Source organism: Colossoma macropomum, unplaced genomic scaffold (assembly GCF_904425465.1).
Source record: "Colossoma macropomum unplaced genomic scaffold, Colossoma_macropomum, whole genome shotgun sequence".
Lineage (NCBI taxonomy): Eukaryota > Metazoa > Chordata > Actinopteri > Characiformes > Serrasalmidae > Colossoma > Colossoma macropomum.
Genome location: NW_023494797.1, coordinates 17073881 through 17098342, shown reverse-complemented (window position 1 = coordinate 17098342; position 24462 = coordinate 17073881). Strand labels below are relative to the sequence as shown.

General features: G+C 38.4%; 1 pseudogene; it reads left to right on the top strand.

Annotated features, from left to right (window-relative positions):
* The first annotated feature begins 6005 nt into the window (after window positions 1–6005).
* LOC118817327 lies at window positions 6006–23706 on the top strand (annotated as a pseudogene).
* The last annotated feature ends 756 nt before the right edge of the window (window positions 23707–24462 follow it).

The window sequence follows — 24462 nt, the reverse complement described above, 5'->3', positions numbered from 1 at the left end:
CTAAATATTGAATACAGCAAATAACATACTAGTTTTGGGCCGACGTGCACTAAAAGCATAAGTTAGTCAAACTTTTCACAGCTCTGTGGTTGCAGGCAGGAACCAGCAGATGAGACCAAAGAGTCTGAACATGTTTAAAGCAGTTTCTTTTCACTTTAGAGTTTCCACATCTGTTATTCAGCCCCAGATTGCAAGATGATTTTTTGTGTCTATCCTAGCATTTCTCCAGGTAAGGAATTATATGCATTGAAAAATTGGAGGACCTTATTTATACATCTAATTATAGTATATAATAATAATCTTTTACCATCACCTCAGATCTTGGGCACTGTGAGTGATCAGTCACCATTCCAGGACCTCAAGAATCCTCACTCTAAAGAGGATCTACAGTCGCTTGCTGGTATGTGCCTTTTTTATTGTGAGTTTCTATTATTCTTCATAGTGCCTTTCTGATTCATTAACTTTTGAATTGCAGTTAAACTCAAACAGAACTCTTTCACTCTGCATTATAAATATGCTTAGATGAGATTAATGAACAGTGTAAAAACTTCAGGATGAAGCAAAACAAGGTAGATGATATTAACTGAAAAAAAAAGAATATCAATACTATCACTGGCATGGACTGCCCATCGGGGGAACTGGGAGATTTCCTGGTGGGCTGGCTTGTCAGTTGGCCTGAGCAGTCGAACCACATGCAAAAGAATAATAGTTAAGATTACGTGCGTAAAAAACAGCATTGGATGGGAGACATGAATATCCCCACTGCTGATTTTCTAACTCTTTGTTACTAACAGATTTGACAGATTCTCACAAAAATAGCCCTGCTGCTTTGTGGTTACTGAGCTGATTATGGTACTGTTCTACTTCATAGATGGACATCTTAGTTAGGTAGGAAATTTGGTATCACATTATACAAAAATGCTTTTTAAAAGTTTGGAATCACTTAACCGATTCAGTTACCACCAAGCTTTATTGTAAAAAATAAAATGCCTCAAATTAAACTGTCAACATTACAGAAGGGGAAAAACAAGGAGGACTTAATGCCCCACATTTTCTGCGTTACTTCTTATCTAATCAACTGTAAAATATAATGTATTGGTTACACATTTCTGTCTGAAGGTCAGTAATTCATAAACACCAAATGACCGCGATAAATTATGAGATCTCCTTTCTCTGTTCTCTTCTGGAAAAAATAAAGCTGTGTTTTTACTAGTTAGCATAGCTAATATGAACAGACACTGATAAAAGAAATGAATATTCAGTTATGTTATCTGTCAATCCAATGTTATCCATTACTCAAACGTCTAACTTTCTAAAACAATGTCAGAAATGAAATTAGATTCTTACCTCTTGCAGAGAGAGCAGCAAGGTGTGAGGAGGTCTTGAGGAGCAGGATGTGCAAGAGAGTTCATGATAGCATGTCCATCATGTGATCATGTGGTCTACTGTAATGCTGCCTTCAAGTGCAAGTGGGACAGTTGTTTTGAAGGAACTCATTCATCTGGCACGCACATGTGGTTTATATGAGAGAGAAACAGAATTGGGACTGGGCCACTGCCTGCATTTAGTGCAACCAAGCAACGATTTTCACCAAGAAATGGCATCATTCATGCTATTCAAGATGTCTAAGCTGTGTTTTGACCTTGCCAATGTGGTCCTGGTGGGCCCCCTTCCTACTCCCAGCGGCTTCACCTGTTCACCACGGTAGATAGAATCACCAGTTGGTCAGAAGCACGCAGTGCCTCTTGTGTTGATAACAATGTATGACGTTGGCACAGGTGTTCATCAATAGCTGTGTGGCCCAGTTTGGCGTGCCTCTTCTAACAGAGGCATGCAGTTAACTGCAGAGCTCTGGACAGTGTCTGTGAAGAACTACCCCATGAAAGCCAGACTGTCTTGCGTGGGTGCAGAAAAGCAAAGTTTCTTTGCCTTCTTGTTTGCATAAAATGTCCTTGGACTGTTGTTAAAGATACCCAAACAAATACCGTTTGGTTGATTTAACCTTGTACCTAGTAAATGTTTACAATACACTGTGAAAAAAAAATGATGTTTTAACTTAAAGAAGTATTTCAGTTGCTTACAATGTTGACTTCACTGAACTTCGAATAGTTAAGAGAACAATGATCTGTGTTTTACATTCTGTTAACTTATTAGAAGTTCAGTGAACTCAAATTTTTAGGTCAGGCAGGTTACTGTTTTTTTAGTTAAAACACTGAATACTTTTCACAGTGTGTCTAAATGGCTTATGCATTTACAATTCAGTTATTGCAGAGAGAAACAAGCAGACCGTATGTGACAGCCTGAGCATGTTAAAAGCATCAAAAGGATTCTTGTAACATTCCTCTCACATTTACAGTTTTATAGTTTTGGCCATTAGTAACTTTACAGATTTATTATCCTACCACATCGCTCTTGCTAACCAAACTGTAGGAATAGAATAGCATCATCATCGTCAGATAACCTACATATGTCTTTACTAATCCAAATACATATTATTTTTATATTGTCACAAAGTATACAGCTGTCTTTTGTGAGTGAAAATTTGTGCATTTTAAATTCTGTTCCAGGTATGTTGCTCCCCAGCTTGTTAAATTTTTAAATGTACTATTACAATGTATTTTTGCTTGCTATTCTGAGCATTTTTATCATTTGTTATAATTTCTTTTTATAGTGCATAAGAGTAAAGAAAAAGTTTTCTGTCTGTGGTTTTGCAATATTTATTATGTGAGCAAAGCTAAATGATCATGTGTATGCTGTAATATTGCATGTGAAGATATACTATATGGACAAAAGTACTGGGTCACCCCACCTAATTATTGATCTCAGGTGTTTTAGCCACACCCATTGCTAACAGGATAAAATTAAGTACATAGCCTTGCAGTCTCGATGGACAAACACCGGCAGTACAATGGGTCGTACTGATGAGTTCAGTGACTTTGAACACGGCACTGTCATAGGATGCCACCTCTGCCACAAGTCAGTTTCTGTCCTGCTAGATCTGCCCCGTGTCAAAAGTACTGTGCGGTAGGAGCTTTACGAAATCGGTTTTCATGGCCATGCTGCTACACACAAGCCTAAGATCAAAAGGCACAATGTCAAGCGTCAGATGGATTGGTGTAAGACATGCCACGACTGGACTCTGGAGCAGTGGAAACGAATTCTGCGGACTGATGAATCTCACGTCTCCATCTGGCAATCTGATGAATGAGTCTGAATTTGGTGAATGCCAGAAGAACATTACCTGCCTGCCTGAATTGTGTCAACTGTCAAATATGGTGAAGGAGGGATAATTGATATAGGAATGATTTTCAGGGGTTGGCCTAGAACCCTTAGTTGCAGTGAAGAAAAATCTTCAGCTTCAGCAGAACAAGACATTTTGGACAACTGTACACTTCTAACTTTATGGGAACAGTTTGGTCTAAAGTCATGGTTGGAGGAGTTTGGTATGGAAGAACTTGACTGGCCCATAGAGAGCCCTGACCTCAACCCCATCGAACACCTTTGGGATGAACTAGAAAGGAGATGGCAAGTCAGGACCTTCTGTCCAATATCAATGTCTGACCTCACAAATGCTTTTCTAGATGAATGGACACAGACTCCCCCAGACACTCTCCAAAATCTTGTAGAAAGCTTCCTAGAAGAGTGGAAGCTGTTATAGCTGTAAAGGGGGGACTCCATATTAATGCCTATGGATTTAGAATGGGATGTCATAAAAGCTGCTGTAGGTGTAATGTGTAGGTGTCCCAATACTTTTGTCCTTATAGTGTATTACTCTTTCAGAAACTACTAAGATCAGATAGGTTAGAGCAATGAATGATGATGAAATGGGTGATTATGAAGTCTGCAGCTGTGAAGATTTGTGCAATTTAAATTCTGTTTCAGAATAAACAGAAGAAAACGAATCCTTTCCTATGTTCACCACTCACTATGAAGTTCTATACCTCTTGAAGCAACAATGGCACAAGTCAGGGCTGGATTTGGATTTGTTTTCAGACCAGGAATTACATGATGCAGTCCAGTCCACCCCAAACTACAAATGTATTTCTACTGCCACACACAAATGTTTCATTGGTAGGGGTATAAGGATAGGGAGACAGGGCTGGTTCATTTGGTAGGGATATGGGAATTGGGAGACAGGGCTAGTTGATTAGTAGGAACATGGGAATGGGATGACAGGGCTGGTTCATTGGTAAGGGTATGGTGATAGGGAGACAGGGCTGGTTCATTGGTAGGGGTATGGGGAGACAGGGTTGGTTCATTTGGTAGGGATATGGGGATTAGGAGACAGGGCTGGTTCATTGCTAGGGACATGGGGATGGGGATAACAGGCTGGTTCATTGGTAGGGTATGGTGATATGGAGACAAGGCTGGTTCATTGGTAGGGGTATGGTGATGGGGAGACAGAGCTGATCATTGGCATGGGTATGGTGATGGGGAGACAGGGCTGGTTCATTGGGATAGGTCTGGGGATGGGGAGGCAAGGCCGGTATGGGTATGGGGAGACAGGGCTAGTTCATTGGTAGGTGTATGGTGATGGGGAAACAGGGCTAGTTCATTGGTAAGAGTATGGGAATGGGGAGACAGGGCCTTTTCATTTGCTAGGGATATGGGGAAGGGGAGACAGGGCTAGTTCATTGGTAAGGGTATGGGGATGGAATGACAGGGCTGGTTCATTTGTAGGATTATGGGGATAGGGAGCAGGTCTGGTTCAGTGGTAGGGGTATGGAGTTGGGGAGTCAGGGACTGGTTTGTTTGTAGGAGTATGGGGATAGGGAGCAGGTCTGGTTCAGTGGTAGGGGTATGGAGTTGGGGAGTCAGGGCTGGTTTGTTTGTAGGAGTATGGGGATAGGGAGCAGGTCTGGTTCAGTGGTAGGGGTATGGAGTTGGGAGTCAGGGCTGGTTTGTTTGTAGGGATATGGTGATGGGGAGACAGGGCTGTTTCATTGGTATTGGTATATTGATAGGGAGACAGGGGAGACAGGGCTGGTTTATTGGGAGGAGAATGGGGATGGGGAGGCAGGGCTGGTTCATTGGTAGGTGTATAGGGATAGGGAGACAGGGCTGGTTCATTGCTAGGGGTTGGGGGATTGGAAGACAACTCTTTTTTCTTGAAGAACCCTTTCACCCTTTGAAGAACCTTTTCATCAAAGAGAAAGAGTTGGCCACCCAGTACAATGAATTCAGCGACTTTCTCCATTATCAGCTCTGCTTTGCTGCTGTCTGGAGGGAGTTTCTCACTCTTACAAATTGTTTCAAGAAATGTTTGTTGCTGCAACACACTTTTCTTCTTGCCACGTGTTGCCTGTATGAATTCGGCATACTCTTTTCCGTGATGCTTTTGCAGGTGTTTCATCAAGATCATGGGGTTGAAGTTTCCATCGCTGCTGCCGCCACTCATAACACTGGCATTGCATAAATTGCTCTCAGCTGCTTTGCTTTTTTCTTAAAATAACTCCACACAGCTGATATGATGACCGTACTGCATAACTACATTTGGACTACTGTTCATGCGACACATACTGCTCATCTGTGTCGTGAAACATCTCTTTTTACAGCTTGATGCTCAAAGTTTAGGTGAGCATTTACCTGATAGTTTAGGCTAACGGATCAAATTGGATTGTATTTTTTCTTCCAAAATCGGATCGAGTGATTTTGACCAGTATCGGACCATTATTGAGTATCAGATTGGCACACCCCTACTGATTACCCTCTCTGGCATTGGCACATGAACTGTTCAAAAGAGGCCTGCCTTGGACAGGCCAAGCAGCCATACACACTAGTCTCAGACAGATTCTGGAGCAGTGAAGAATCAGGCTTCACCAACTAGCTGTGTACTACTTGGACAGAGACTGTAAGCCACTGAAAGCTGCTCCACAAAAAAATAAAAAATAAAATTAAAAAAAAATCAGAAACAGGTTTATTCAAGGTTGTAAATGAAGTTCACTGAGGTCTCTGCAAACTCCAAAGGCCACTTTACTGACAGACAACTGTACTAATTGCATCACTACATACACAGACATCACATTTGTAAACAGCGTGTTATGTAAGAAAGTTCAGAAACTGTGCTGATGTGCTTAAATCTGAGACATTTCACAACCCTGAGAGGAACTTTCAGACCACACTATAAAACAGGATCTCTTGAGCTGTTTATCACTTCTGACAACCTTCCTTGACTACAGCTACATAGCTATCTGCTGATCTACTGATCAGTCCTGGCATCTAAAATGATTCCTCTTTGTCTCCTCCTAGCTTTGCTCCAGGTAAGGACGTTAATCGAACAGCATTCTCTAAAAACAAGAATTTTATATACATATATGTTTATATTTAACTCACATCAGGTCTTGTGAATATTTAAATCACATCAGGTCTTGGTCACCACTAATGGCTCACCATTCCATGACCACAAGGGTTCTGATGCTGATGAAGCAACACTGTCACTTGCTGGTATGTAACTTTTATTGTGTTATGCTTTTCTACATTTTGAACTTTCGAATTGCAGTATGACTGATGGCTACAAAGAGCTCTTATACGCCTCACTGTAGCTACTACAGTATGGACAGAAAGTTGATTATGCAGCTGGAACTGGAAGAATGATGCTGCAATATGGTTTCAAAGTCTGTAGTCATATGCAAAAAATTTGTTGCAAATGCAATGTTTTTGCTGGTTTTCTAAGTGAAAGTAAGTTAACACATCTTCTACAGCAGTGTTTCTCAGCCCACTGCCCTGCACATTTTAGTGCTTTCCCTGCTTAAGCCCACCCACATGAACTCAATAGTGGGCTGTTAATGAGCCCATTGCATTTACATTTACAGCATTTAGCAGATGCTTTTATCCAGAGCAACTTACAAAAAGTGCTTTGTTGTCTACTCAGGAAAATTATCTTTGCTAATTACAAATAAGTTAGAGAGAAAGCTAGTCCTGAACTCAGATACTACCATAAACAAAAGCCCACGTCGATACCTAGAGAAAACAAACAGAATTAAACAAAGAACAGTACAATACATTCCAATACATTTCAAAACGATTAGTTGGATCAGGTGTGTTGGGAGCAGAGACAACACTAAAAAGTGCAGGGCAGTGGGCCTCCAGGACCAGGGTTGGGAAACACTGCTCTACAACTCACCTCTGCACATTTTAATGCACAGTTACTGTTTATTTGATGAATGTAATATATTTAATATAAAAACCTTTTTCATTTAAACCTCAAAAGGAGCAACAGAATTTTTTAGAAATTTAAAACATTAGAACACAAAATAATTGACATCTAAACTGAAGAAAAATTATTCAAAATTCTGCTCTATTTCTAGGTCACTGTTGAAATTTAATCAAATTTAAAAATTGAGGTATGCATTTGCGTTTACTACTCTGACCTATTCAGTCTATCTCACGGCATGCGTCAAGGCTGTGGGCTATCTCCATTAATATTTAACCTGTCTATGGAACCTCTGACTCAATATATACGAAACTGTTCCTCAATATCTCCAATTAAAATAGGATCGTCTAGCCACTCTGTATCAATGTCTGCAGATGATACTCTGTCGTTGCTTTCAGATATTCAGATAGGTGAGTTTTCTTTCAGACAAAACTCACTTCCCAATGCAATTTAGATTTGAAAGAATTTCAGTTCCATTTCGGTTTTTAAAATTAATCTAACAAAGTCAGCATTAATGCTAATCAATGCAGAAAAGGACAAGGTAACACTACCCCAAGACATTCCTGTTGCTAGTCAAGTAACCTATCTAGGCATTCAGATAAAAAATTCCCTTGCTGCAATTCCTAAAATAAACTTTGTCAGAATTCTCAAAACCATAGGAGACGACATTAAAAGATGGACGGCCCTATCAGCCTCAATGACAGCGTGTATATCAGCTGTCAAGATTAATGTTTTACCACACATAAACTTCATTAATTCAATGCTACCCCCCAGTTGGGTTTTGGTCCAAGATGGATTCCCTAATTACCAAATATATCTGGAATGGAATGCGTCCACATATAAAAAGATCTACACTACAGCTAGACAAATCCAAAGGTGGGTGGGCCTATCCTAATTTCAACATTTACAATTGGTCATTGACTTTGAGAGTCATTAAACACTGGCTCAACCCAAACTAACCCTAACCAGGCAGAAAATAGGACAAGAAATGGTAGCCCCAATTTGAATAGAGAATTTTTTATTCTCAGGGGTTTCCACAAAAAAATACGCAATTTGGAATGGTCCGGTAATGACGCATATGCTTCAAACCTTTAAAGCTACATGGGTTTACGTATTAAATGGCATAAATTATCTCCAATCTGGTTTAACAACAATCATTTAACAAGTAACAAACCCTTTATCCAAAACCCGTGGGCAGGAAAGTATAGGGGACCTTGAAAATATCAATGGCAGCAATTCTCTGACATCTGAACTGATTGCACATTATGGGATACCCAAGCATTTTTATTATTTTATTTTAGACTTAGATCTGCATTGAAATCACATAATGTTAAATGGGGCTTAGACTTAAAAGACCATCAAATAATTAGTTGGATCTTAGAGGCTCTCTTTTATCTATGCCAATTTTATGTCACATGTAACTGTAAATTTTCTGGACAAATGGAACAGGATAGTGTTATGCAACAGAGGTGAAGGCAGGTAAACTGGGAAATTGCATGGGCCAACATTTTTAGGGCATCACATAACCCCAATCATCAGTTCATCCATCTAAAAATTTGCCACAGGGCTTATCAGACACCTAGAATAAGACAGACCCTCACCCCTCTTTTATGCACATTTTGTGGGACTGCCCAAAATGCTTTTTGGCAGAAGGTTATTGATTCTATCTCTTTTTTGACCAAGGCATACTTCCCCATGGACCCTGAACTTCATTTACTGAATGATAAATCTAAATTCCCTATCACTGAAAGTTCCCGGAAAATATGGTTGGCTGGCTTAACAGTTATTGTCCAGTATTGGTAAGGTATGGAGCCAGTGCTGTATGGACAGGTTGTGAGGGGCACAACCTGTCCATACACACTGGCTCCATACCTTACTGGATATCCTATATCTGGAACTGTCATCTGCAAGAATTAGCAATGTTGCCCCTACAACTCTTGATACATAGATCCACTGAACAAGGTCAGGACCTTGTGCTTGCTGTGTTTAAGTTGTGAATGATGTAACTCAATTGTCTTGTGTCCTATGTTGTAGCTATGACAGTTTTGTGTAAGTCCCATGTGTGTGTGGGTCGGGGCTGGAATGGGGAATGTAGATGGGAAAAAATACAAAATGAATCACAAAAAAGTAATAATAAAAATAATGCATAAAGGCCTGCGCACATTTAAACATTTAATGTTTTATTTCTTCCTGTGATGATGTTAGGTTACCCTAACACATTACCAGGACTGCAATTCACCTCTTTCCTCCATCGACACTAAGGTCACTTTTATTATGACAGACATTTAATTGTATCAGTCTAAACTTCTACCTGAGGTTCAGGGGGATCCAGGTGAGGTGGAAGCCAGGTCGCTGGTGCCTGTAAAGAAGAGAAAAATATGATTTTAAATATGGCTAGCCTATCAATATCGTTTCTATTTTGCATGTGCAAATGTATATATTAAGAAAAATAGCCATTGTATGTATATATGTAATGTATGTGTGTACTGTTTGTTCTCTTGCCACCCCTAGACTTTAAACAGTGGTGTGACCCAGAGCTAATGTGGCAGGGGCTACCAGGTTAAGAGGGAAGGGGGGCAATGGAGGAGGTCAGGTATGCTTTGGGAAGGTCTGTGTGGCTTTGTAGCTTCAGACCTAATAGGGCAGAATTGCTTTAGTTCTGTTTGAGATAAATGGCTGCTGGATGCTGACTGTGGGGTCAGTGGAGTCAATTGATTACAGCCTTGATTTGATTTTACCCTTGATTTTTCTCTCGTGAGTGTAAATATTTTTGTGTGCAAAACTACAATAAACTTCAGATCACTGTGGAATAGAGTCCTAACATCCAAGTGTGTTGAATGGGGAGCCTCTAGACCACTTACTTACCACAACAACATCAAAGTGGCGACCACGCTTATCACACTCCCAATATGTTAAATTCAGCAAATAAACAGTATTTGTGTATTAAAATATGCAGGAGTATGTTTTCCGTAGTGGATGTGTTAACAAAACATGTCATTTGATCGGGGTGTTCAAACTTTTACACACATCTGTATGTTGTGTTGGATATGAATACATTGTAATTTGTCTACTGTGCTTAATAACGAAGGGTCTTACCGAGCAGTTTCAGATCTGCAGTTTCCAGAATCTTCAGAGGGGTTGAGGAGGAGAAAGAGAGAGTGGGTGATTCCACCAATAAAAATCCCAGAGAATGACAAAGGACCTTTCCCCAAATTCATAGTGCAGGTTTGTCTAGCTGACCTAACACTTAGCTTGAAAACAATCCCTATGGATCTATTTTATTTTGTTCTTATTATCACATTTGTTTCCAGATCAAGTCCAGTTATGCTAAGGAAGCTAACATGGTGTACAGCATCACTGGTGAAGGAGCTGACCAGGACCCAAAAGGACTTTTCACCATAAATAGAATTCATGGCTCGCTCTATGTAACAAGGGCACTGGACAGAGAGGCCAAAGATAAATATGTGGTAAGAATTTGGTTCTGCTGTCAGAGTTAGAAATAGTTAATTATAGAGAAACTTCAGGGGTCACAAATACAGACATTTTATTTACGATCCAAAACCACCAGTGAACCTACATGTCTTCTGAGTTTGTATACATAATGCTGGTTAAAATTTTAAAAAAGAATGTTTTCTTTGTGGACTAGTTTGTTTTATAACCCTGCATTCTACTAAGTTGTTCAGATTTGTGAAGCTGTAAATTAGCAGCATCTGTCTGCTAGTAAATGTAAGTGAGAGCAGGAACAACGTAACACAGAATCAAACACAACACAGACGGATTCATGGTAGTTAAACAGGTTCACGTAGAATATGATTTTGGTTATCCTCTCGTGTTCCCATAGCAACATTATTTGCAAATTTTCACAGCAATCATACAAATATTTCTTAACTTCCATCCTGACGACTGTTTTACTGGTTTTAATAAGTAACTTTTTTAATCATAAGCGTTTTTGACTCCTATATTTATTTTAATTTCCTTCTCTGAGTCTGTAATGTCTGGATGTTTCATATTTTGTAATGTTTTATGCACATGAATTACATAAAGTACAGCCTTGACAAGGTGGGGTTAGTTTAACAGTGTTACAACCAAGACCTCCAAATAAACAATGAGCACAGTATATACATTCATATAAATTCAAAGCAGGGGCATTTTTATACACAGATCAGATACATTATTTTACTAATATTTTACTAATTTTTACTAATTTTACTAATTATTTTACTAATATTTATAAATCCATATTTCAGTTCCCTGTAGAGGATGTGTTACTTTCATGACTTAACAAAACATTTAATTTGACAGTGTGAGTTCAAACCTTTCCATACAACTCTATGTTGGAAAGCTTGTCTGGTTCAAACACAGAACTGTATTGAATTAATTGTATTTACATCATTTTAACAGACTTTGTTTTTTCATTTTTTTCATTTTCATTTTGTTACAACTGGCCCATCAGTCTGTTACTGTTACCCTGATTATGGGGGAAGGTTTGGTAGGGGGAACATTTGCCCTACTGCCTCTCTCAGCTGAATTGTTCATAAGCAACAGGTGTGGGAAACAAAGTTCACGCTTTCAGTTTGTGGCAGAAATGTGTTGGCTGCTTGTATAAGAAAATATGAATCTTGCTCAAATACTTTTAAAGTTATTAAGTATAATCCAAAATGCTTTAGGTTGCCTCCCTCACATAGTGCAGGTCTGAGAAGTTAATCACACTATACAGAGTGAAATGAGCATTTGTACTGTGATATAATTGTACATTATGTTACTGGATTGTTCAATTATCAGGTTTGTATTTTTCTTTCTTTTCTTTGATCTCCAGCTTCAAGCTTATGCTGTTGAAGTTGATGGTGGACATCAGGAAGAACCGATAGAGATTATTGTCGAAGTGATTGATATGAATGATAATACACCTGTCTTCACCCAAACTCCTTTCCATGGCAGTGTTCCAGAAGCTTCAGCAATAGGTAGACATGTTACATGTGTAAATTGTGTTTGATTATTGGCTGGTATTTATCATGGCTGTAATGGTGGTTCTGTAATTAACTCTTAGCTTTTCATGGCCTTCATTTCTCTCTGTCTGAAGGAGTGGAGTTCATGACGGTCACAGCTACTGATGCAGATGACCCCAACACTGACAATGCTGATGTCAGATACTCCATCATCAGTCAGAATCCACAACTGCCAGATCCAAACATGTTCGTCATTAATCCTGTAACTGGAGCGATTCGAGTGAACGCTGCAGGACTGGACAGAGAGGTGAGAGCAGAAATCAGGCTTATGAATGTTGAATTAATGTGGAATGAGGTAATAAATGAAAGCAGTTTCAGTCATGAACATCATCTCTTACAGAAATATCCTGAATACAGATTGGAGATTGCTACTGCAGATATGCAGGGTGAAGGACGCGTAGGCACTGGAACAGCTGTTATTACTGTAACGGACAGGAACGACCACGCACCCCAGTTTGAACAGCCATCGGTAAGGCAGTTAAGGTGGTTTACAGCAACAGTTACTCAGTAATGGATAAATATTTTTTTCTGCATTTTCTGGACTGAAAAGTATTTTACATAATAAATATGTTGATTACTACAGTTTCAAATATCCAGTAGAGAGCTGTACATAAAATTTTCTAGCATGTAGCAGTGGTGTACGGAGCCCCGCTGGTGACATCCTGTATAAATAAAAATAATGCGTGGCCACGACTTAGTAAGCCGTGATCTCGTTCCCACGCCTTACTAAGTCATGGCCACGACTTAATCATCTCATTTCCATGCCTTACTAAGTCGTGGCCACGCATTAGGATCTCGTTCCCATATATATATATATATATATATATATATATATATATATATATATATATATATATATGTATGTATGTGTATATATGTGGATGTTTTCAGATCCGCCCTTTTCCCTGCCTTCCCTATTAGGATTCTCACCTGTTTGTAGTCCCTGTCTCCTCCCTCTCCCAGGTGTTCCCTATTGTTTGTAGCCTATATGTTTCAGTTCATGGTTGGCTAGTCTACATGTTATTGTGTTACATGCAGTGGTTATGTGGCTGCCCTGTATTGTTTGCTCAAGGTATTTCTTCAGTTTATTTTTGTTTATTGAAGTTTGTTCGTTCATATCCAGCCTCCACTATTCACCATTACAAGTACAGGACAGCCAATCAGAACAGAGGACAGATACGAATATACATAGACAAGCAAAAAGACACAAAACGCCTGTTAAAACTAGACAATTTACAAGGAAAATGAGAACATGGGTGATAGTTTCAGAATACTGTATAGAGAAACACATGCAAATCTAATGATTGAATACTTGAGTATGTCAGGCCAGCCCCAGTATTTTCTATTATTTACTTTGGATTTGAAAGTGTCCTAAAATTGGTCCATTTTAACAGATCACTAATAATGACAATGAAAGTGTCCAAATCATAGAAAACCAAATTTTCCCCAGTTTTCTCAAGTAATTCAGCGTGTAAACATTAAAGTTTCAAAACATGATGAAACTGATTAAAATAGCTTCTCACTGTGTAAGTAATGAAAGTAAAAGTGACTGTATTATTGATGTAATTTTGCTGTTTGTCTTTCAGTACAGTGTATCTGTCCCAGAGAATGAAGTAGGGGCTGTGGTGGTGAAGCTGCCAGTGACTGATGGAGATAAACCTCAGTCTCCTGCCTGGACAGCCATGTTCAGGATTGTTAATGACAGCAGTGATGGATTCTTCAACATTAGCACAGGACCAAACAAACAGGAGGGCATCATCACTACTGCTAAGGTACCTCAGTGATACTGTAATAGGTGTATCTGGGCTGCAGTTGGCTTGAGCAGTTTTTAATCAATTTTTAATAATACTACCAAAAGAGAGTAATTTGAAGATATTTTAATAAGACATACAGGGTAAGAAGGTGAAGGTGAAAAATGTCTTTGTGGTTATTTAAGAGGAAATCTAACCTTTAATTAAATTTAGCCCAAAAAAAGCAAAAACCCTTATCATTTTCAGAAAACCATGTGTGCCATAATCATTGGTACCCCTGCATTTAGTACTTTGTACATCCCCCCACCCCCCTACCCACAAAGACTCATTTTTACCAGTAATCCCAATGATTCTGCAGCTGACTGTAATTAAATGCAGGCATAGATTTTACCTCTAATTACTTAAATAAACTATGAGTTTATTATGTGATTTGTTTATTTTATTATTTGTGTCTTTTATTTTATTAATTTATTTATGCTTTGTATTTCCCATTCAGCCACTGGACTTCGAGCAAAAAAGCCAGTACATTCTGTTGGTGGTTGCGGAAAATTATGTTGTCTTTGGCAAACCTCTGCCCACTTCCACTGCCACGGTCACTGTGAATGTCCTGGATGTGGACGACGCTCCAAAACATGAGGAGTGTACACCGCCACTGATCCCGTCACGGTGAAGACTGAAAGTGAAGGAGGAGGCTCTAAATACACATCTTATAACTAAATTAGTCCCACCAGGATCTCATGGCCTTTTTTGTGATTGTTGCAGGTTAAAATATTTGATTCTGCGGCAGCTTTTCTGAGTAATTGCAGCAGTATTTGCACAGTTGGGAATTTGCTTAACTGTAGCCTAATAGCTCTTTAATGTAATCAACAGCTTTAACAGTAAAAGTGAAATTAAACATTATATGAATATTGATTAGCAAGCAGTTTAAAACTAAATCACTCATTAGTTGTTTATCAGTTTTCTTTCACAACATGGTGATTATTCCCTTTGCAACACAGACATCCAGACACTTTGTCGGATTACATCATCACTGATATCTGATTGTCACCCTGTTGCTCAGCCTTACTCAGAGTTAGTCTCTAATCAAGCATATAATCTTTGCCACAGAGAGAAACCCTCAGGGCCTTCTATGCCCTCAGAGAAGGCCTAATGATTTCAGGAACCTAAAACTACAGCACTACTCTTGTTTCATTGTTAAGTTTAAGATGGAAACAAGAAGTAAATTCTTGAAACATTATGTTCCCCATTAAAGTGACACAAACATTCACACAGACAACTACGCAAACTCACCTTAGCCGCCTTATTTAATGATCTTGATCAGTTAACTGCCTGGAGATTTGATAAAATATGACGTGTTCTGGATATACATTATATTACACTGCTTTTATTGCACAGAAGCCTCAACAAATAAATATGATTTTTTCAGTGTTCAGTGAGTCACTCTTTACCTTTATTCCAGCTTCCATTCTTTTCAGGAGTCTCACTTTCAGTTCCTTAAAGAATCTGCAGACACACCTCCAAAGTTCAGTCTTAGAAGCTGGTTGATCATTTTCTGAAGTAATCAAACACATTCAGTGGTGTTGAGGTCTGGACTCTGGGATGGTCAGTCCATTGTTCAGCTTCTTTCTTTGATGTGTCCATCTACTTTTCTCAGTGAGGTTCTTCTTGACAGCTACACATCCTTTCAGACCCATAGCGCTGAGTCGTCTTCTCACAGTGGAAGGATGGACAGAAACACCTGTGGATGTTTTCAGATCTGAAGCAGCTTGATTTTCTCCTCTCTCTCAGAGATGAAAGCTTTAAGTGCTGTTTATCTGATGGGGCAGTTTTGTTGGTCTGTCAAGTCTTCCATGTGGTTGTTAGAAGTCCCATTTTCTCAAAGATGGGGGCATCTGTGGATTTGATTGTAGGAAATATAACAAGGAATATTAACCATGCTATGTATCTGCTATATTACAGGTTTTTGTAAAGGGTTATTCACTGCTTGTTTCAATGTTCTACAACAACTTTATGATTCAGACACAGTGTAGTTCATACATCACTCAGGGTGCTGAAATCTGTGTTTGTTTCTAATAATCATCTTTAACTGTACTGATGTATCTACTTCATAACAGATGGTCAGGCATCTAAAAGTTGTTTTTTTTTTTTCTGTTATGGATCTGTGAAGAACAAATCATTTTAAAACATAGTTTGCAGTCTTTTACAAAGAAATATATTTTTTCTGACCATTAGCAGAAGTGGAAAGTGTCCTGTGGTCCAACAAATCAACATTTGAAATTCTTTTTGGAAATCATGAACACCTTGTCCTCTGGGCTAAAGACCACTCAGGTGTGATGAAACACAGTGGTAAACATGCCCCCCATCCCAACTTTTTTGGAACTTGTTGTTGGCATCAAATTCAAATGGGCATATATTTTTCAAAAAACAATAACATTTCTCAATTTCAACATCTGATATGTTGTCTTTGTACTATTTTCAATTAAATATAGGGTTTAAATGATTTGCACATCATTGAATTATGTTTATATTTACATTTTGCACAGCGTCTCAACATTTTTTAAATGGGGTCGTAATATAATCAATGTATTTGCAAGAAATTGCAATTTACTTTATACAGTTTCTGCGGTTGTGCTGCATTTGCAAAGCTGTAGTCCGTGTCACAGATAGCTTTACTCTGCAGACAGCTGTGGTTGGAAACAAGCGGTATCAACAAAAAAAAAAAAGGTTTCAGATACAGATAGCAGCTCTCAGACCAAACCATACAGCCTAAAGCTTTGGGCAGCTTCCTGATGTTTCTGAAATCTCACCTACTCCTCAGTTCTGGATGCATACAGAGTACAACATGATCGTGATTCTCCTTCTGGCTTTGTTCCAGGTGAGTAAATAGATAAAATTCTCCCTGATTTGGGAGATGGGTTTTTTTTAAATGATACATTTCTGTAAAAAACTTAATGCCAGATGTTGGCCAGTGGGACAAACTCGTCACCATGGCCAAAACACAAGGGACCTGACCCTGAAGAAGCCTCCATACAATAATACATTGAAATTATTATACAGTCTTATATTTATTGTTATATTTATAGAGTAATCATTTAGTTGGCTACAAATGGCTACAAATCAGCAAATTAACTTTCCTACATGCATGGGTAACTTACTACAAGTGAAATATTGGAGAAAAGTCTTGTAGCATGGACACAGTGATCAAATCAAAATTCAAAACAAGTTAATAACATTTAAGAAAGCTTTTAGTGATTTAAAGATTGCAGTAGGTTCTGAGGGAAATGGCTAACTTACCACAGGTAAAATATGACATTACAGTGTTGTAGCAGATATGGTAATAAATACAAAAAAAGATTTATGATCAATAAAATCATTATTCAAAACAGTAAATGTTGTAGCAGTTGCTAAGTGGAGAGCTTTACTCACTACATGTGAAAATATTATGCAAAATTTCTAAAGCATGGGCAAAGTAATGAACTTGAATTGATAAAATTGCCCTGGATTTGTGAAATGGGTTGTGGAGCTTCTACTTCATGCATTTAAGGATTTTTAATGATGTATTTGTACACAAATCTTGTACCTCATGGCAGATATTGGCCAACGGGGCCGAATTGTCAGCATGGCTGAACCACAAGGGACCTGACCCTGAAGAAGCAGCAGTAGAAGCGGCTGGTACAAAGATTTTACCTTATTTTGTGTTTACCTCACACTGTTTCAGCTCATATTTCCCGCATTAACTTCAGCCTCTCAGTACTAAATGTTGATAATTATTTGAAAATAAAACATGGCGACAACATTGGTTTTACTAATATAATAAATGCTTCCATACCAGAGTGGGAGGAAGAAGTGGGACAGGAAAGCTTAGTCGTTTTCATTAATTGTGCTATTTAACCTTGTTTCAGTCCTTTAATGTGATGTTTTTATACTAACGTGTTATATAAACTTTCAGTAAATGTGAAATTTAGATATGTAACTTGTGCTAAAACAGTGCTGCAAAAAGTATTTGCACCTTACTGGTTCCCTCTGTTGTTGCATATTCGTCACACTTGATGAATTCAAAACTTAAGGAAACACAAAACAAACACAACCAAATGCCTTCTGTGACTGGAGATCAGTCTTTCACTGTGGAGGAATTGTGGCCCACTCTTCTTTGCAGAATTGGTTTAAATCACATTGGAGGGCATTCCTTTATTTTTTTATTTGTTCTTGACTTCTGAGTCAATGACTTCCGTCATTGCTGTGCTCATGGAGGAGTTTTGATAGGTCGGCCATTTCTGTGAAGTTTTAAGTCCTTCTTTATTTGGAGATAATGGCTCACACTGTAGTTCGCTGGAGTCACAGAGCTTTAGAAATGCCTACGTTCCCCTTTCCAGAAATATTTCAAAAGCTTTCTTTTGTCTTCCAGAAAATCTTTTGATTGTGGTGTAGAGTGCAGCTCATTGAGATCTTTTAGCCTAATTCACATTGTTGGAAAGGTTCCTTTTAAGTGATGTTTAGATTCTACAGGGCTGCAGTAGGGCTGTGTACCTTCTGTCCTCAACCCACCCCCCACCATTTTCAATCCAAATTTAAGCCGTTCAGCAGAGGCACTGAAAATGTTGGCCTTATTTCAGTTTGTTTTATGTTGATGGATATGTTAATTTATGTTGATGGGTTTGTGTATTGCATATTTATTAAAAAGAGCCTTCCAAGACTGTTCCAGTTCTGGAGTTTCCAGCATCTTCAGTGGTGTTGAGGAGGAGAAAGAGAGAGTGGGTGACTCCACCAATAAAAATCCTAGAGAATGACAGAGGACCTTTCCCCAAATTCATAGTGCAGGTATGTGCACTTGATCTCTAATTTAAGATGAAATCCTTCAATAGGTTCCAATGTTAATTTGTACTAAATAGTCCCATCTGTGTCCAGATTAAATCCAGTTATACTAAGGAAGTTAAGATGGTGTACAGCCTCACTGGTGAAGGAGCTGATCAGGATCCAAAAGGACTTTTCACCATAAATAGAAACGATGGCTCACTATATGTAACAAGGACACTAGACAGAGAGACCAAAGATAAATATGTGGTAAGACTTTAGTTCTGCTGTCAGAGTGTTACAAGGAGTAACACACTAAAAAATACTGTAACATAAGGAGAATCTGTCCTGCCTCTATTTAACATGGTTTGTATTTTTGTGCATATTCCAGCTTCTAGCTCATTCTATTGCAATTGATGGTGAGGATCAGGAAGATCCCATGGAGATTATTGTCGAAGTGATTGATATGAATGATAACACGCCTGTCTTCACTCAAGATCCTTTCCTTGGCAGTGTTCCAGAAGCTTCAGCAATAGGTAGCTATATTAGTTGTGTACAGGTTGGTTTGGTAAGGCAAATAATTATTATGGCTTTCAATGTTGTTTTGCATTCATTTCTCTCTATCTGAAGGATTTGAGTTCATGATGGTCACAGCTACTGATGCAGATGACCCCAACACTGACAATGCTGATGTCAGATACTCCATCCTCAGTCAGAATCCACAACTGCCAGATCCAAACATGTTCGTCATTAATCCTGTAACTGGAGCGATTCGAGTGAACACAGGACTGGACAGAGAGGTAATAACAATTACACACACACACACACACATTTGCTAAACCACTTATCCTTCTGGGTCGCGGGGGCTCCTAGATGCTTCTATTTCACAGTAATAGCACTTACAGTTGACAGGGGCAGATCTAGCAGGATAGAAATTTCACAAACTCACTTGTGGCAGAGGTGGCATCTTATGACAGTGCCATGTTTAAAGTCACTGAGCTCTTCAGTTCAACCCTCTACTGCCAGTGTTTGTCTATCAAGGCTGCAAGGCTATGTGCTTAATTTTATCCAGCTATTAGTAGTGGGTGTGGCTGAAACACCTGAACTCAATAATTAGGACGTGTGTCCCAATACTTGTCTATACAGTGTATATAAAAAAAACATTTATTTGTATTTGTTACTGTATTTTTTCAGTTGTATGAGGTGTTAACAATGGCTACAGATAAAAACAAATATGAACTGAATTAACACGGATTAATTACTGACCTCTGTGTTCTGCATTGTGCTTTGCATTAATCATTGTATGTATGCAGTGAGACAAATATACAAAATGTATTTCAAATAAACAAGATATCAAATCATAACTGCATTTTCACAGAGTATCACTACTTACAACACTTGCTTTTGCCATGTTAAAGGTTCATTTGATCATATTTAAAATTAAGATACTGAACAACAAATTCATTTCAGAAGGTATCCAAACAGTAAAGTGCATTAGACAGTATTTTGGCTATTTTCATACATTTCAAATGCATTTGATAAATACATTTACATACAAAAATAATGTATGATACATTTCTGTGTGTAATATTTCACCATACATTTTAAAAGAAATGTATTTTTAAAATCTATTTCGTTAATGTGGTAATATATTCTGAAATACATTCTAATGTTTGGAATGTATTTCGGCCTGGACTGCATTCGTCTATACATTTTTTTTCAATCTATACTGAAAAACAAAAACTCCTTTGCCAGTGGGAAGAAGTACAAAACAAATCACAAATATACCACATTCACACAAAATTCATATATAAAATTTGTGAATGTCAGGTTGATGAGGAATCTTAAACATCATCTCTTTCAGAAATATCCTGAATACACATTGGAGATTGCTGCTGCAGATATGCAGGGTGAAGGACGCGTAGGCACTGGAACAGCTGTTATTACTATAAAGGACAGGAACGACAATGCACCCCAGTTTGAAAAGACCTCAGTAAGACAGTTAACAAACAGTTATCCAGAAAATCATCCTCAATTAGATATTGTTTTTAAAATCAGTGAAAGTGGTTACTGATTGTGTTACTGTATTAATGTAAACACTGTTTGTCGTTCAGTACAGTGTGTCTGTCCCAGAGAATGAAGTAGGAGCTGTGGTGGTGAAGCTGCCAGTGACTGATGGAGATGAACCTCAGTCTCCTGCCTGGACAGCCATGTTCAGGATCATTAGTGGTAACAATGGTGGATTTTTCACTGTCAGCACAGGACCAAACAAACAGGAGGGCATCGTTACTACTGTTAAGGTACTTAATTTATGACTGACTAGTTTGTTAGTCCAATCAGACTTTTTTTTAAATACTTCTGTTCATTGTCTATTTTGGGTGTTGTCCATTTAGCCATTGGACTTTGAGCAGAACAGCAAGTTCACTCTGTTGGTGGTTGCAGAGAACAATGTTCCATTTGCCAAACCCCTGACCACTTCCACTGCCACGGTCACTGTGATTGTTCTTGATGTGAACGACGCTCCAGTGTTTGACCCAGAGGAGAAAATCATTTCTAAACCTGAAGACCTGCCTGTCCATAGCACACTGACAACGTACTCTGCCACTGATCCAGACAGAGCAAGGACTCAGAAAGTGACGTAAGAGCTTCCAAATATGTTATTATTCAAAGGCATCACTTAGGTCAAAGGAAAACATTTTACCCTCTATTTTATTGTTCATCTGTCACATCCATAAACAACCACAGATCAGACCACAGCATGGACAATTCTGATCTTTAGTTGTTGTGACACATCATTACATTTGACTCCTTCATATGAGCTCTGCTGAGTGCCAGTCAGTTGTATTTCTTCAATGCTTTAATAAGTGATTCAAGCTGTCCACCACTTCTATCTGGAGCATCAATGGTAAAGTTAGCATTTGTTTCCTTCATGTTAAGCTGTCCCATCTTTTCACTTTGTTCTTTAACTTTCCTTCAAGTTCTATGAATGTCAGGTCATCCACATATCAAAGGTTACTGATGTTTCTTCAACCAATCTTGACTCTTCTGCCACCTTCCTCCAGCCCTGCTTCTCTTACAATATGTTCAGCATACAGGTTGAACAAGTATGGTGAAGGTGGGCAGCCTTGTCAGAATCTCCTTTGCTGATGTGGAACCAGTCAGTTTGTCCATTTTCTGTCATGACTGGCTTGTTGATCACTGTAGAGGTTTCTCATTAGAACAGTAAAATGCTCTGGAATATCTATTTTTCTGAGGACTTTCAATAATTTTACATAGTTGTCACAGCCAAAGGCTTTACTGTAGCCAATAAAGCACATGTTGACTTCATTATTGATTTTTTTTCTGTTATCTAGCATACAATAATATTTTAGAATGATTGTACTGGCGTGAGATATAGGGGGGATTGTTTTAAGATTGAGATTTGTTGGCATAATCTGGTTTTTGACAGCTACACATCCTTTCAGACCCATAGTGCTGAGTCGTCTTCTCACAGTGGAAGGATGGACAGAAACACCTGTGGATGTTTTCAGATCTAAAGCAGCTTGATTTTCTCCTCTCTCTCAAAGATGAAAGCTTTCAGTGCTGTTTATCTGATGGGGGCAGTTTTGTTGGTCTAGCAGTTTTTATTTACCTTCTTCTGACTTTCTCTTTCCTTATGCATGTCTTATCTTCTATCTAATCTTCTCAGTAAAATCTACTTCAGCTATTTTAGGTACACAGGAAAAAGAAATGTGTGAGCCAGCTACATCCTTAAAAATGAAGGTTTTTCAATGGTTCTTTAGTAAAGAAAATAGTTCTATATAGAACCATGAACAATCAAAGACCCTTTAACATGTTTAAAGGGGTCTTTGCAGCATGGAATGGTTCTTCAGATTGATGGAGAATTTGCTGTGATGGTCCTATATAGACCCTTTTTCAAATTGGTTCTATATAGCACCAACGGTTCTGCTATTGTTATGATGTCAAGCTTGTTACAATAGAAGAACCCTTTTTGGTGCTGTATAGAACAGTTTTCAAAAGTTTCTATGTAGAACCATCTACAGCACATTCTCTATCAACCTGAAGAACCATTTCACCCTTCAATTATGCAAAAGGGTCTTTGAGTGTTCATTTTCTTTACTAAAGAACCCTTAAAGAACCATCATTTTTAAGTGTGTAGGATGAGTTTGAGTAGATTGAGAAAACATTTGTGTTTCCAACATCTACTCTTAACTCTGAACAAGCATGACTTGTATTACTTTCTTTTGTTTTCCCTCTTTTGTTTTGTTTTTGATCAAACTGCAGGTATCGTGTAGGTTCTGATCCTGCTGGCTGGTTGAGTGTTGATGGAGAGACTGGACTGGTCAAAGTGAGGAGCCCCATGGACAGAGAGGAGCTCTGATATTAGCCATGGATGATGGTAACTCCTTCTCCTTGTGCTCTGTTTGAAGGAAACTGTGGTGTAGCTTCTCCTAACAGGCTTTTACATGTTTGCAGATCCAGTTCCAGCTACTTGTACAGGAACCCTTGTGATTGAGTTGAAGGATGTGAATGATAACGCTCCCACTATTGAAGAGAGAGTGATCACAGTGTGCAATAAGCAGTCAGCTCCAGTGCTGCTGTCTGTGACAGATAAGGATGGGCCTGGCTTTGCTGCTCCTTACCATGTAGAACTCATACGAGACAGCAAGAACAACTGGGCCACCACAATGACTGAGACAAGTAAGCTATTTACTATTTAGTCTTATTTTAGAGCAAAGTAGAGTATTTTCTTTGTAATGTTTCTCCTGTTCATTGCTGTAAGTGGTTTGGTGTTTTTATTTTTGTAGGAACTGCAATTATACTTACACTTAAGACTGCACTGAAACAGGGAGACTACAATATTGTTCTGAGGGTCTATGACAACATGAGCTACTACCAGGACAACACCGTCCTAGCTTCTGTATGTGACTCTACAGGAGACAAAATCTGCTGTCCCCCTCATTCATTATCCCCTGACTTACTGTATTATTGTACTAAAGAATGATCAAATTCCTTCCCCCAAGCAGCCCTTAGGAGAAAAGAAGAGATTAACATAAGCATAAATAAAACTGAATTCATCCAGTTATAGATTTCTGAGATGTATGTAGAGCCTACAAAAACGTAAATATTGTTCAGCTAAGATTGGCGTGAAATGTATATGGCAGTGTAGCGCACAGCTTTTTATTATACGTATGGGGGGGTGTTACAGTATTTCCATTATGTTAAATTCTGCAAATTAAATCATGTGCATTAAAGTCACGTCAACCTAAAATTATAAGGAAACTTAATTCTGAGCAATGTTTTATTACAATGTATGTTTTTGATAAGCAAAAGAATACTCTGTAGTCCATTTCACTATGCTGCAATTGTTCATTCTGTAAACCTGTTTCGAACGTTTATTTCCTTCATTTTTCATTTACAAATTTCTTCTGTGTTTAGTACCTCTATATAGGTTACACTGCTTATGTCCTAATTATGTCCTAATTTCTTAATGCAATACTCTCCCAAATTGTGAGGTAAGAGCATAAAAATTCCCAATCAGGCCTATGAAATGTAGTAAATAAGCAACTTGCTTTTGTAAACTCCAAATCTGGGTTGTCTTATTTTGTCTCATCTGTCTAACGCATGTTTCACCAGCTTTAAAATGCAGCTCTTATACTTTGATACAGTCATAACATTATTTACTTCTTTGTTTTTTCTTGTTACTTTTAAGCACAGATTATATGATTTCATCTACCGTTTGTATTAAAATTAAAAATGA